Source organism: Staurois parvus, unplaced genomic scaffold (genome assembly GCF_062004578.1).
Source record: "Staurois parvus isolate SC_StPar_1 unplaced genomic scaffold, SC_StPar_1.0 ptg001221l, whole genome shotgun sequence".
Taxonomy (NCBI): domain Eukaryota; kingdom Metazoa; phylum Chordata; class Amphibia; order Anura; family Ranidae; genus Staurois; species Staurois parvus.
The window spans coordinates 1010566-1024080 of NW_028319017.1; positions in this window are offsets into that span (position 1 = coordinate 1010566).

The window sequence follows — 13515 nt, forward strand, 5'->3', positions numbered from 1 at the left end:
CATAAGGGGGGATATGATCTCCATGTATAATACATAAGGGGGATATGATCTCCATGTATAATACATAAGGGGGGATATGATCACCATGTATAATACATAAGGGGGATATGATCTCCATGTATAATACATAAGGGGGGATATGATCTCCATGTATAATACATAAGGGGGGATATGATCTCCATGTATAATACATAAGGGGGGATATGATCTCCATGTATAATACATAAGGGGGGGATATGATCTCCATGTATAATACATAAGGGGGGATATGATCACCATGTATAATACATAAGGGGGGGATATAATCCCCATGTATAATACATAAGGGGGGGTATGATCACCATGTAAAATACATAAGGGGGGATATGATCTCCATGTATAATACATAAGGGGGGATATGATCTCGACGTATAATACATAAGGGGGATATGATCTCCATGTATAATACATAAGGGGGATATGATCTCCATGTATAATACATAAGGGGGGCTATGATCTCCACGTATAATACATAAGGGGGATATGATCTCCACGTATAATACATAAGGGGGGATATGATCTCCATGTATAATACATAAGGGGGGGATATGATCTCCATGTATAATACATAAGGGGGGATATGATCACCATGTATAATACATAAGGGGGGATATGATCACCATGTATAATACATAAGGGGGGATATGATCACCATGTATAATACATAAGGGGGGATATGATCTCCATGTATAATACATAAGGGGGGATATGATCACCATGTATAATACATAAGGGGGGATATGATCTCCATGTATAATACATAAGGGGGGGATATGATCACCATGTATAATACATAAGGGGGTATATGATCTCCATGTATAATACATAAGGGGGGATATGATCTCTATGTATAATACATAGGGGGGTTATGATCTCCATGTATAATACATAAGGGGGGATGGGGGTTATGATCTCCATGTATAATACATAAGGGGGGATATGATCTCCATGTATAATACATAAGGGGGATATGATCACCATGTATAATACATAAGGGGGGATATGATCTCCATGTATAATACATAAGGGGGGGGTATGATCACCATGTATAATACATAAGGGGGGATATGATCTCCATGTATAATACATAAGGGGGGATATGATCTCCATGTATAATACATAAGGGGGATATGATCTCCATGTATAATACATAAGGGGGGATATGATCTCCATGTATAATACATAAGGGGGGATATGATCTCCATGTATAATACATAAGGGGGAATATGATCTCCATGTATAATACATAAGGGGGAATATGATCTCCATGTATAATACATAAGGGGGGATATGATCTCCATGTATAATACATAAGGGGGGATATGATCTCCATGTATAATACATAAGGGGGGATATGATCTCCATATATAATACATAAGGGGGGGATATGATCTCCATGTATAATACATAAGGGGGGATATGAGCTCCATGTATAATACATAAGGAGGGATATGATCTCCATGTATAATACATAAGGGGGGATATGATCTCCATGTATAATACATAAGGGGGGATATGATCTCCATGTATAATACATAAGGGGGGATGTGATCACCGTGTATAATACATAAGGGGGGATATGCTCTCCATGTATAATACATAAGGGGGGGATATGATCTCCATGTATAATACATAAGGGGGGATATGATCTCCATGTATAATACATAAGGAGGGATATGATCTCCATGTATAATACATAAGGGGGGATATGATCTCCACGTATAATACATAAGGGGGATATGATCTCCATGTATAATACATAAGGGGGATATGATCTCCATGTATAATACATAAGGGGGGATATGATCTCCATGTATGATACATAAGGGGATATTATCTCCATGTATAATACATAAGGGGGATATGATCTCCATGTATAATACATAAGGGGGGATATGATCTCCATGTATAATACATAAGGGGGGATATGATCTCCATGTATAATACATAAGGGGGGATATGATCTCCATGTATAATACATAAGGGGGGATATGATCTCCATGTATAATACATAAGGGGGATATGATCTCCATGTATGATACATAAGGGGATATTATCTCCATGTATAATACATAAGGGGGGATATGATCTCCATGTATGATACATAAGGGGGGATATGATCTCCATGTATAATACATAAGGGGGATATGATCTCCATGTACAATACATAAGGGGGGATATGATCTCCATGTATAATACATAAGGGGGGATATGATCACCATGTATAATACATAAGGGGGGATATGATCTCCATGTATGATACATAAGGGGGGATATGATCTCCATGTATAATACATAAGGGGGGATATGATCTCCATGTATAATACATAAGGGGGGATATGATCACCATGTATAATACATAAGGGGGGATATGATCTCCATGTATAATACATAAGGGGGGGGGATATGATCTCCATGTATAATACATAAGGGGGGATATGATCTCCATGTACAATACATAAGGGGGGATATGATCTCCATGTATAATACATAAGGGGGGATATGATCACCATGTATAATACATAAGGGGGGATATGATCTCCATGTATAATACATAAGGGGGGGGGATATGATCTCCATGTATAATACATAAGGGGGTGATATGATCTCCATGTATAATACATCAGTGGTTCATATAGTGAACTCGGTGTAGTCATTCACCCTGAGGTCATCACGGAGGACAAGGGGGCGATCTTTACATCTGGAAGAAAAGAAATGTAATCTCCAAACACGGAAAGGTTTCTTCACAGTAAGAGCTGTGAGAATGTGGAATAGACTCCCTCAAGAGCTGGTTGTGGCCAGCTCAGTGGATTGCTGGAGGAAAGTCCTGGATTCTTTCTTGGATACACAGAATATAACTGGATATAACATTTATAGGGAAAGTTGATCCAGAGAATATCCGATTGCCTCTCGGGGGATCAGGAAGGAATTCTTTCCTCTGCAGGAGCAGATTGGATCGTGCTTTGCTGGTTTTTTTGCCTTCCTCTGGATCAACTGTGGGTGTAGCATTATAACTTTTTTTTTCTATGGTTGAACTGGATGGACTTTTGTCTTTTTCAGCCAGACTAACTATGTAACTTTATCTAATAAATATTCCATTATGGTTTCACCTACCTGGAGTTGTTGTGTTTGGTAAAATGAGCGGGATGTCCCCCAGGGTGCGATTATATCGCGCATACTCGTCAAAGGTTGACTGTACTTGTGAATCGGTATGATTGTTAGCCGGGTATTCAGCTGCAGTGTCGGCGATGGTGCCGATGGTGGAACCCGGACTATAAAGAAAACACACAGAAATATCTCAGCTTTGCTGCCTTTTTTCCTGGGCAGATCGGTCTCCACACAGACATATCGGGGTGATTTACTAAAACTGGAGAGAGAGAAATCTGCTGCAGCTCTGCATAGAAACCAATCAGCTTCCAGGTTTTTGTCAAAGCTTAAAGTGGATCTAAAGTCTTAGGCCTCATTCACACGGCGTTCCGGATGTCTGTTTTTCATCTCTCCGTTTATGGATGAAAATCGGACATCCGTGTATTTCTATGGCCTAGTGGATGATCATCCGTTTACATCTGTTAATGTTCATTTTTTTGAATGGCAGAAAGTCCTATTTTCTTCTGTAAAAAAAAAAGCAGAATGGATAAAAAATGGATGTAAACAGACAAAAAAAGGATGTAAATTGATTAAAATGGATGTAAACAGATGAAAAACAGATGTAAACGCATGTGAACAGATGTAAACGGATGAAAAACGGATGAAAATGTATGAAAAACTGATGTAAATGGATGTAAACGGATGAAAAACAGATGTAAGTGGATGACAATGGATGGAAATGGCTGTAAATGGATGAAAACTGACATAAATGGATGTAAACGGATGAAAAGAGAATAAAAGAAACGGATGTAAATGGATGAAAAACGGATCTGTTTTTTTCTTTGAAAAACATGACTGAACTGATGAAAAAAACGGAACACCCGTGTGAAAGTTTTTCACCTTAATGCATTCTATGGATAAAGGTGAAAAAACTTCTGTGCTGCTGTATCCAGGACCGCTGTTAGCAACCACGGGGCCCCATACAACCAACCTGACAGGGCCCCCTTCCCCCCCAAAAAATACAGTTTACTATGCTTCGGTTATGAATGAACACAGTGAGTGACTGATACTGATCACTCATTGTGTTCATTTAGGATAGGAAGGGGCTGGTAAACGTGACATATTTACTGGACACTTACTCCGCTTTTCATCCTGAAGGATCCTATTGTGTGTTTGCAGCTGCTGGTGGAAAGGAGAGGAGGGAAGCCGGAAGCACTGCGGGGGTGGGGGGCACGTAGGGGGGCCTGGGCAGCAGGGGGAAATGTATGGTGCACAGGGAGGGTGATGGGTGCATTTACTGGAACCGATCCCCTGTATGGTTCTCTCTGCAGCAGCTGAAAGCCATCAAGAGGGAGAGAGAAGAAGCCGGCTTTCAGCTGCTGCAGAGAGATCCATACAGAGGATCGGTTTCAGTAATTGGCCCCCCCCCCCGCCTCACCCATTTCCCTCCCTGCCCATATTGGACTCACCCAGCTGCCTGTGCCCCCCTGCTGTCCTGGCCAGTAGGACTGGTGGTACCCCCCTATCTACGACCCTGGCTGTATCCCCCCCAGCACCCCCTTATTCTTACTTGAGCCCAATCCGATCCATCGATGTGCCCGAGAGCAGCGACTCTCACTACTGCCTCCCTCCTCTCTGAGCGGATTGATGGCAGCAGGAGCCATTGGCCACTCGCTCTGCGTCACCGGCAGACTATTATATAATAATAAATACTTAGGGGTTGATTTACTAAAGGCCAATAGACTGTGCACTTTGCAAGTGCAGGTGCTCCAGAGCTTAATAAATGAGCAGACGTTCTGCTGACTTCCATCATCCAATCATGTTGAAACAAAAATGCTGTTTTTATTTCCCCTTACATGTGATTGGGTATTCTTGGCAAAGGGGAGCTGCACCTCATTTACTAAACTCGGGAGCAACTGCACTTGCAAAGTGCACAGTCTATTTGCCTTTAGTAAAGCAACCCCCATGTGTGTGTGAAGTGCTCGGTGAATATGCCGCAGTGATGGACGCCTCAGTCTGCCGGGGATTCAATTGTTGTCCTGTGAGCTGGACACAGACCCCTGAACACCCCCCCATACTGTACACCCCCCTCCCCTATACTGCACACACACACCCTCCCCTATATTGCATCCCCCCTCCCCAATACTGAACACTACCCGCCCCTATACTGCACACACCCCCTCCCATTTACTGCACCACCCCTATACTGCACCTCCCACTCCTATACTGCACCCCTCCTCTCCTATACTGCACACCACCACCCTCCCCTATACTGTACCCCCCCTCCCCAATACTGAACACCACCCTCCCCTATACTGCACCCCTCCTATACTGCACCCCACCCCTGGTATACTGCACACACCCCCTCCCATATACTGCACCACCCCTATACTGCACCTCCCACTCCTATACTGCACCCCTCCTCTCCTATACTGCACACCACCACCCTCCCCTATACTGTACCCCCCCCCTCCCCAATACTGAACACCACCCCCCATACTGCACCCCCCTCCCCTATACTGCACCCCTCCTATACTGCACCCCACCCCTGGTATACTGCACACCACCACCCTCCCCTATACTGTACCCCCCCCCCCTCCCCAATACTGAACACCACCCCCCATACTGCACCCCCCTCCCCTATACTGCACCCCTCCCATATACTGCACACCCCTCCTCTCCTATACTGCACCCCCCCTCCCCTATACTGAACCCCCTTCCCTATAATGCCCCCCCTCCCCTATACTGCACCCCCCTCCCCTATACTGCACCCCCCCTCCCCTATACTGCACCACCCTCCCCTATACTGCACCCCACCTATACTGAACCCCCCTCCCCTATACTGCACCCCCCTCCCCTATAGATTACATTGGGGTGACTTACTGGAAGCGAAGTACACGGACAGCCATACAGTCGGGGTTCGTTACTCGGATGATTATGAGAACCTGCCGGGAGAATGTCCATCATTAGTATTATGGATCCGTCACGTCTACATTTACAGGATTAATATTCATCTGAGAATTTCATTCCAAGTATAAGTCAGGACAAAGATTTGTTTTATTAAGAGAATGTGGAAGGATTAGAACAGAGGATTCCACACTTCCTAACCAAAGGGCCTTCAGACTGTAGGGGGGCCGGACTGTGGCCAGCGGGAGTAGAAAATATCCTGGATTCAGTGGAAACAAACAATGCCTCGGACTTTGTGGAAGGAATGGTGCCCCATCATTGGTGTCAGTGGGAGGAATAGTGTCCCATCCTTGGGGTCAGTGGGAGGAATGGTGCCCCATCATTGGTGTCAGTGGGAGGAATAGTGTCCCATCATTGGTGTCAGTGGGAGGAATAGTGTCCCATCATTGGTGTCAGTGGGAGGAATAGTGTCCCATCATTGGTGTCAGTGGGAGGAATAGTGTCCCATCATTGGTGTCAGTGGGAGGAATAGTGCCCCATCAATGGTGTCAGTGGGAGGAATAGTGCCCCATCATTGGGGTCAGTGGGAGGAATAGTGTCCCATCATTGGTGTCAATGGAAGGAATAGTGTCCCATCATTGGTGTCAGTGGGAGGAATAGTGTCCCATCATTGGTGCCAGTGGGAGGAATAGTGCCCCATCATTGGTGTCAGTGGGAGGAATAGTGTCCCATCATTGGTGTCAGTGGAAGGAATAGTGCCCCATTATTGGTGTCAGTGGGAGGAATAGTGCCCTATCATTGGTGTCAGTGAGAGGAATAGTGTCCCATCATTGGTGCCAGTGGGAGGAATAGTGTCCCATCATTGGTATCAGTGGGAGGAATAGTGTTCCATCATTGGTGTCAGTGGGAGGAATAGTGGCCCATCATTGGTGTCAGTGGGAGGAATAGTGACGAAATTAAGAATGAAACGGCCCACACACGTCTATATTACCCCACACGTGTCTATATTACCCCACACGTGTCTATATTACCCCACACATGTCTATATTACCCCACACGTGTCTATATTACCCCACACATGTGAGGTATGAAGGCAGATGTTGAAGTGAGAGCAATACTTCTACATCCATCACTCACAGGATGCGAGTTGCGGCTCTTTCTTTTTAAAGCACACGGGCTTCCCCCAATTATGTTCTAAATAGTTACTGGAGACTTGCTGTGAAATTCATGGAAATGACCCGATACCATTATAGGTTCCCTGTAAACTGTCTACAAGATTAAATTCATGAATGGCCAGCGGGAGTAGAAAATATCCTGGATTCAGTGGAAACAAACAATGCCTCGGACTTTGTGGAAGGAATGGTGCCCCATCATTGGTGTCAGTGGGAGGAATAGTGTCCCATCCTTGGGGTCAGTGGGAGGAATGGTGCCCCATCATTGGTGTCAGTGGGAGGAATAGTGTCCCATCATTGGTGTCAGTGGGAGGAATAGTGTCCCATCATTGGTGTCAGTGGGAGGAATAGTGTCCCATCATTGGTGTCAGTGGGAGGAATAGTGTCCCATCATTGGTGTCAGTGGGAGGAATAGTGCCCCATCAATGGTGTCAGTGGGAGGAATAGTGCCCCATCATTGGGGTCAGTGGGAGGAATAGTGTCCCATCATTGGTGTCAATGGAAGGAATAGTGTCCCATCATTGGTGTCAGTGGGAGGAATAGTGTCCCATCATTGGTGCCAGTGGGAGGAATAGTGCCCCATCATTGGTGTCAGTGGGAGGAATAGTGTCCCATCATTGGTGTCAGTGGAAGGAATAGTGCCCCATTATTGGTGTCAGTGGGAGGAATAGTGCCCCATCATTGGTGTCAGTGAGAGGAATAGTGTCCCATCATTGGTGCCAGTGGGAGGAATAGTGTCCTATCATTGGTGTCAGTGGGAGGAATAGTGCCCCATCATTGGTGTCAGTGGGAGGAATAGTGCCCCATCATTGGTGTCAGTGGGAGGAATAGTGCCCCATCATTGATGTCAGTGGGAGGAATAGTGCCCCATGATTGGTGTCAGTAGAAGGAATAGTGCCCCATCATTGGTGTCAGTGGGAGGAATAGTATCCCATCATTGGTGTCAGTGGGAGGAATAGTGTCCCATCATTGGTGTCAGTGGGGGGAATAGTGCCTCATCATTGGTGTCAGTGGGAGGAATAGTACCCCATCATTGGTGTCAGTGGGAGGAATAGTGTCCTATCATTGGTGTCAGTGGGAGGAATAGTGCCCCATCATTGCTGTCAGTGGGAGGAATAGTGCCCTATCATTGGTATCAGTGGGAGGAATAGTGCTCCATCATTGGTATCAGTGGGAGGAATAGTGTCCCATCATTGGTATCAGTGGGAGGAATAGTGTTCCATCATTGGTGTCAGTGGGAGGAATAGTGGCCCATCATTGGTGTCAGTGGGAGGAATAGTGACGAAATTAAGAATGAAACGGCCCACACACGTCTATATTACCCCACACGTGTCTATATTACCCCACACGTGTCTATATTACCCCACACATGTCTATATTACCCCACACGTGTCTATATTACCCCACACATGTGAGGTATGAAGGCAGATGTTGAAGTGAGAGCAATACTTCTACATCCATCACTCACAGGATGCGAGTTGCGGCTCTTTCTTTTTAAAGCACACGGGCTTCCCCCAATTATGTTCTAAATAGTTACTGGAGACTTGCTGTGAAATTCATGGAAATGACCCGATACCATTATAGGTTCCCTGTAAACTGTCTACAAGATTAAATTCATGAATGGCGAGAAATTCCCGATAATATTTAGGCCAATAACAGATGTTCTTATACTTACATAATACTGAATTTTTCCTACAAGTTCCTTGTATTCCTCAGATAAAGGATCCCAATATTCTGGTATGAAGTCCAGATTCATATGTATAGTGAAAAAGCAAGTATAGGTTTTTTCAGTATGGGGCTTAGGTGATGTCGTTGTTGGTGTTGTAGTTGGTACTGCTGTAGTTGTAGGTGGGGAAGTTGTAGTTGGTACTTCTGTAGTTGTAGGTGGGGCAGTTGTAGTTGGTACTTCTGTAGTTGTAGGTGGGGCAGTTGTAGTTGGTACTTCTGTAGTTGTAGGTGGGGCAGTTGTAGTTGGTACTGTTGTAGTTGTAGGTGGGGCAGTTGTAGTTGGTACTTCTGTAGTTGTAGGTGGGACAGTTGTAGTTGTTACTGTTGTAGTTGTAGGTGGGGCAGTTGTAGTTGGTACTTCTGTAGTCGTACTTGCTCCTGGAGTTGTAGTTGCTGTAGTTGTAGTAAGTGCTGATGATGTGGATGTTGCAGTTGTAGTTGTCTCCACAGTTGTTGGTTCTGCAATGACATGTATGGAACATTATGTATAACATGTTGTCTAATTCAGAGCTGTGTGCTCAAACAGCAGAGGGGATAAGGGGGCATGCCCGAAACTGTAGTCAAGACTTCTGCTTTAAAGGCATTGAATCTTTGTGCTGAGAAAAGTCTGGAACATTCTATAGTCAGTGTAGTACAGTACTGGCTTACAATAACACCAACAAAGAAGAATATAAAAGGTGGAGCAAGCAAGACCACCAAGGAATAAGAATAATCAGTGGCTGGAGGAGATCTGGATGACGGTGGCTCTGGTGTGGTATCCAGTACGGCCTATTAGACAAGGTGGCTCCTGAGGGATATGTGTTATATACAACAAAGTGTGCTGGCCCTTGTGGTCATTGCAAGGAGGTGAGGGGACACTCAGGCCACTTAAGGATTGTGACACCAGTGGCACTCTCACGTATATGAAGATTTGTACACTTGTGTTTGAAGTGGACTGTGTAGGAACTCACTATTACCACCTATTGAGTGTGCTACACTTACACTGTTTTGTGTTCTTGCTCTGGAACCACTGTATGTTCACTGAGTTATTCACTGGTACCCCCATTGGGGCGATATATGGGGAGTGATTTTATGTGCATTTACCTGTCTGTTTGATTATTTGGTATCATCAAGATTTATATATATATTTATATACTGTTTTTTTTACGGCCTAGCGCTACACCAAACAGATTTTTATTTTATTTTAGGTGTAATCCTGGACTCCAATCTGTCCTTTCAGCCCCAGGTCCAATCGCTGACAAACTCATGTAGACTTTACCTCCGCAACATCTCCAAAATACAACCGTTCCTAACCCCGGAAACCACTAAGTAACTCAGTCACTCAATTATTATATCATGCCTCGACTACTGTAACTCCCTCCTCACTGGCCTACCTCATCGCAGGCTATCCCCACTCCAGTCCATCATGAATGCTGCTGCCAGACTCATTCACCTTAGTAATCGCTCTGTATCTGCCACCCCTCTCTGCCAATCCCTCCACCCCTCTTTGCCAATCCCTCCACTGACCTCCACTCAGTGTCCTCCACCCCTCTCTGCCAATCCCTCCACTGACCTCCACCCAGTGTCCTCCACCCCTCTCTGCCAATCCCTCCACTGGCCTCCACCCAGTGTCCTCCACTCCTCTCTGCCAATCCCTCCACTGACCTCCACTCAGTGTCCTCCACCCCTCTCTGCCAATCCCTCCACTGGCTTCCAATTGCCCAACGGATAAAATTCAAAACACTAACACTGATGTATAAAGCCATTTATAACTCCGCCCCAAACTACATCACCGACCTTGTCTCTAAATACCACCCAAACCATACTCTCTGCTCCTCGCAAGACCTCCTACTCTCTAGCTCCCTTGTCTTCTACTCCCATGCTCATCTTCAGGATTTCTCAAGGGCTTCACCCATCCTCTGGAACTCCCTACCCCAATCTATCAGGTTATTGCCTAATCTGCTCACTTTTAGGCGCACTCTGAAAACCCATCTCTTCAGGGAAGCCTACCCCAACCCCAGCTAATACTGGAATCCTCTACTTTTCCTGCCACTCCATCCCCCACAGCTAATTACCTCTTTTACCATTATCCCCTCCCTCCTAGATTGTAAGCTCCAAGGAGCAGAGCCCTCCTGTATTGAACTGTATAGTTACTGTAATGTCTCCCTCCATAATGTAAAGCGCTGAGCAAACTGTTGGCGCTATATAAGTCCAGTATAATAATAATAATAATAATCATAATATCCCATGGCGAATGCATGGAGGAACCATATGTGTGACACATTGAACAAAAGCACACACTAAGGAATGAGAAGCAAGTGGCCTATGTAGAGGGGCTGCCAAGGCCGAAATCTGCTCCTTGATTGTGCTCAAGGCCATTCTCAAATCAGCTGCATACTGGAGGAAAGCCAAGATCTGACCCCACCTCACACCAGTCTACATATGATTTCCAGGTTTTATGGTAAATCTTCATAGAAGTAGCCACCCTGGCTACTTCTTAGTAGGGTGGATATGACTGTATCTGACAGCCCCCTCTATTCTGCAAGACTCCAATACAGCCAGCGGCTGTAACAACAAGGTGGAGGATCAGACCTTGTGCCAGGAAGTCTGGCTGAGCCTGAAGATTCCAAGGATTGTCTACTGAGATGATCACAATGTCTGAATGCCATGTTCTCCTGGGCCAAGCAGGTACAATCAGAATCTCCAGTGTTCCCTCCATCTGAAATTTGTTGAGGTACTTGCAGGAACAGTGTAGGCTGAACATCGCTGTTTAGCTTTGGAAAGGTTAAATTCTTGAAATCTTTTATAATCCAGAATTGGCATGATCACTACCTGAGACAGAAGTTTACCGAGAGCCTGAAACCGCAATAATATTTTTTTGGGATTAATAGAAAGTATAAAAGCATTAAAAAAAAGAGTGCAAAATTCTCAGAATTCCAGCTTGTATCTGTGAGCGATCATACAGCAGACCCAATCTTCTCCCCCTGCCACACTTCCACAAATGTCCTCCCACCCGAGCCAGTGGGGGTGCCTCCTTTATTGAGCTGGAGACTTAGGGTCCACCTTGTCTGACTTAGAGGACCAATATTTCTATGGAACTGTCCACAGGCTTCGCCCTGGAGATCGAAGCCTGCAAGTGACAAAAGGACTGTCTCGTGGCTACAGGAGTAACAATAGAAGGAACAGTTTCCCTTTAAGATGAGCGCTTACCCTCCTTCCAAAATGGTTAAAAAAAGTTTCCTTCTGAAAACTTATGGATATACTTATCCAAATTTAGCTCAAATATATGTTCCACCTGAAAGAGAAACCCCACCGACAGCTTTTTGAAGGGTAATTCTGCAGGCCAGCATTTTGGCAAATTAATCCCACATATGTGTATGGACAAAGTCCTAAGTGCAAAATGAATGGAATCCTTAAAAACTTCTACAGCAAAAAAAAGAGCCCGCGGGGCCGGTGCCTACTCTACCTATTTGGTAATGTGACCTTTCCAGAATCTCCTCGTCAGGTATTACTGAGCAGTAAAACTTCCCCTTTACTGGCCGTTACTGCAACACACAAGGGTGACGCTTCAATCAGGGGGATTTGATACCTGGGGGCTTCTTGTTACGCTCCCATATTTTGTAGGATAATGGTTTCTATTGGATGCCACTCATCCACTTTAATGAATATTCCATTATGGTTTCACCTACCTGGAGTTGTGTTTGGCGGAATGAGCGGGATGTCCCCCAGGGTGCAATTATATTGCGCATACTCGTCAAAGGTTGACTGTACTTGTGAATCGGTATGATTGTTAGCCGGGTATTCAGCTGAAGTGTCGGCGATGGTGCCGATGGTGGAACCCGGGCTATAAAGAAAACACACAGAAATATCTCAGCTTTGCTGCCTTTTTTCCCGGGCAGATCGGTCTCCACACAGACATATCGGGGTGATTTACTAAAACTGGAGAGAGAGAAATCTGCTGCAGCTCTGCATAGAAACCAATCAGCTTCCAGGTTTTTGTCAAAGTTTAAAGTGGATCTAAAGTCTTAGGCTCCTTTCCCACGGGCGTTCCGGATGTCCGTTTTTCATCTGTCCGACTAGTGAAGGATCACCCGTTCACATCCGTTAATGTCCGTTTTTTTGAACGGAAGAAATATATTTTCTAATGAACAAAAAAAGCGGAATGGATGAAAAACAGATGTAAATGGAAGAAAACTGACGTAAATGGATGAAAAAAGAATGAAAGAAACGGATGTAAACGGATGAAAAACGAATGTAAACTGATCTGTTTTTTTCTTTGAAAAAACATGACTGAACTGATGAAAAAAACAGAACGCCCGTGTGAAAGCACCCTTAAAGATTTTCACCCTAATGCATTCTATGGATTAAGGTGCAAAAACTTCTGTGCTGTGCTGCTGTATCCAGGACCGCTGTTAGCAACCACGGGGCCCCATACAACCAACCTGACAGGGCCCCCTTCCCCCCCAAAAAAATACAGTTTACTATGCTTTGTTTATGAATGAACACGGTTCCAGTAATTGCCCCCCCCCGCCTCATCCTTTACCCTCCCTGCCCATATTGGACTCACCCAGCTGCCTGAGCCCCCCTGCTGTCCTGGCCAGTA